Below are 2,404 nucleotides of genomic sequence, written 5' to 3'. Positions count from 1 at the left end.
TTAGAGATAAGGAGACTGGTTCAGGGTAGGGCAGGTTTCAGAGCTATTGTACTGAGTCAAGGCAACTTGAAGGCACATAACAACAACAACAACAACAACAAATGAGAAGTGATGAAATTGAAGAAAGAATGCTAATTAGGAACCTACTTAAAGTGACGCTAAGTGCAGTAGAAGAAACCCTGCCTGATTCATATAATTTCTTCTGTGCTTAAGCATGTTGTTGCATTCACTGTGTACATTCATATTGTTTAAGCTCTTCTCTTTCATTTACTCTATACTTTTCCCAAAAATTCTTATATGTAACACATCTTAGACTAAGTGATTTGAAAATAACTTGTAATACATTCTCACAATCAATTCAGTCATGAAAAGCATACTTGACAACTGAAAGAATCCCATATTGGGCTTGAAACTAGCAGAGACTGAAACTCAGGCCTAACTTCAAACTATTGTTAAATTACATAGCACACTGTTGTTGTTATGTGCTATTGACTTGCTTGCGACTCAGAGTGACCCTATGTACAACAGCTCAGAAACCTCCTTTATTCTGTGCTAACTTTATTATCTCTGACACACCTAACCTCATTACCCAAGTCACTGTATCAATATATCTCATCGATGTTCTCCCTCTTTTTCTCCATCCCTCTACTCTTCCAAGAATGATGTCCCTCTCTAAGGATCTGTCCATCCTTGCAACATGCCCAGAATATGTCAGACAAAGCCTCAGAATCCTTGCCCCCATATATCACACTAAGCAAATAAAAATATTCTTAATAAAAAATTAGTACAATGTCAATTTGGACTTGAATGAAATGCAGCTTTTAGCAAGAATGAAGAAGACAATTGAGATGGGGTTTTCAGCATGGGTCTTCAGAAGGAATTTAATCTGCACTCCAAATTACTGTGGAAGAAGCAAATCATTTATAAAAGTCATCCTTTTTCTATTCTAATTTGTATCATTTGCCCCTTTCTTTGTTTATATATTTAGATTTTCACATAAAAATCTTACAGTATAAATCTCAAATGTTGAGAGAACAAGATAAAATACATCAAAAGCTGAATGAAGTGATGAATACAGTGGATTTACTGTTTACTTAAAGGTGATGGCTCCCTAACAGGGATTCTATAGGAGAAGACAGGCAGTCTCCTCCCTTTAAGATTAATATTATCATAGATCCAATGGAGAGTTAGAATGGACTGAAGAACAACGGATTGGAATATGAAGGGGGGATTGTCTAAACAATTAGTGGTTAACTTTGAGAAGTAGCAAGTAGAGAATGATCTTGTAATTGATTATAAATATTTGGATAGTTATTAGGTAAAATGTGCTTAATATAATTGTTCCTTTCTCAGGAAGCACAAAGCAAAAGAAATTAGCCTCTTTATGCCTGAAATAGTTTAAACAATATCTTGTATTAAAGCTGGGTCAGCAGATCTCTTCCAGTTATAAGATTCTTTGAAAATCTTAGACTATGGAATTGCTAACACCAATTTATTTTGCTTCTGAGCCGCAATTTATGCATTTTATATAACTGGAAAATTTTTGGATAGATTCTCCTTTTCTTTTGCCAATATCTAAGAAGCTTTGGTATATATTTGTAAACATACCAAATGTAATTCAAGAAGGCTGCATAAAATGAAAAATATTTATCATCCAAAGACTTTCCGTATATGGTGTTTGCTTCAACATAGTTTTAACAAATTCTCTTTCAGATGAGAAGGGAAAGTCCTTAAGGTAATTGGCTTTGAATTTACATAGCACCTTCAGTTAGAACACCTGAGTGTTTTAAGCTGTTAATATTGATGTCTTACTTGTTTAAACTAATTTTAATTTAGTTTATAAAGTATAATTATAAGTAATCTGTTTTACAGATGAGTGGATTAACCCAGAAAGAACTTTAGTCTTGTCAATTGTAATATTCAACCTTCCTTTAATATTTTGTTAATTAAATCAACAAGTATTTACTGAATCACTTATCAAGTACTGAAAACTGATAGTAGTAGGGAACAAACTCTTCAAAACAGGCATCCGATTTTGCTGTGGTTTTTTTCATGGCTGTGTTTTTTAGATCCATGTGATTTTGAAATTCTCAGTTTTGTGGTCCATGTAATCCCTGAGTCTCTAACATTTACTGCTATGCTGGAGAGTGGAAGTGATAGCATAGGTTCATATCTCAACCTTGAGAGATTTTACCACAGAAAATTAGTCACTCTTATAAAGCATTCATGAGTTGAGCAGATTTTATTGGATAATTAGGGGAACACTGTACCACTGGGCAAGGTCACCTCGGATAACAGCAAAAGGAGGCGTCTTCCAGGTATCCAGAAAGGAAAACATAATCTACACAGGAGTTCTACAGGACACGTCAACTTCCCTTGGAGACAGTACAACTAAACTTAAGAG

Source organism: Elephantulus edwardii, unplaced genomic scaffold (genome assembly GCF_000299155.1).
Source record: "Elephantulus edwardii isolate Elephantulus edwardi_28Jun2011 unplaced genomic scaffold, EleEdw1.0 scaffold00010, whole genome shotgun sequence".
Lineage (NCBI taxonomy): Eukaryota > Metazoa > Chordata > Mammalia > Macroscelidea > Macroscelididae > Elephantulus > Elephantulus edwardii.
This window is presented reverse-complemented; position numbering follows the sequence as displayed.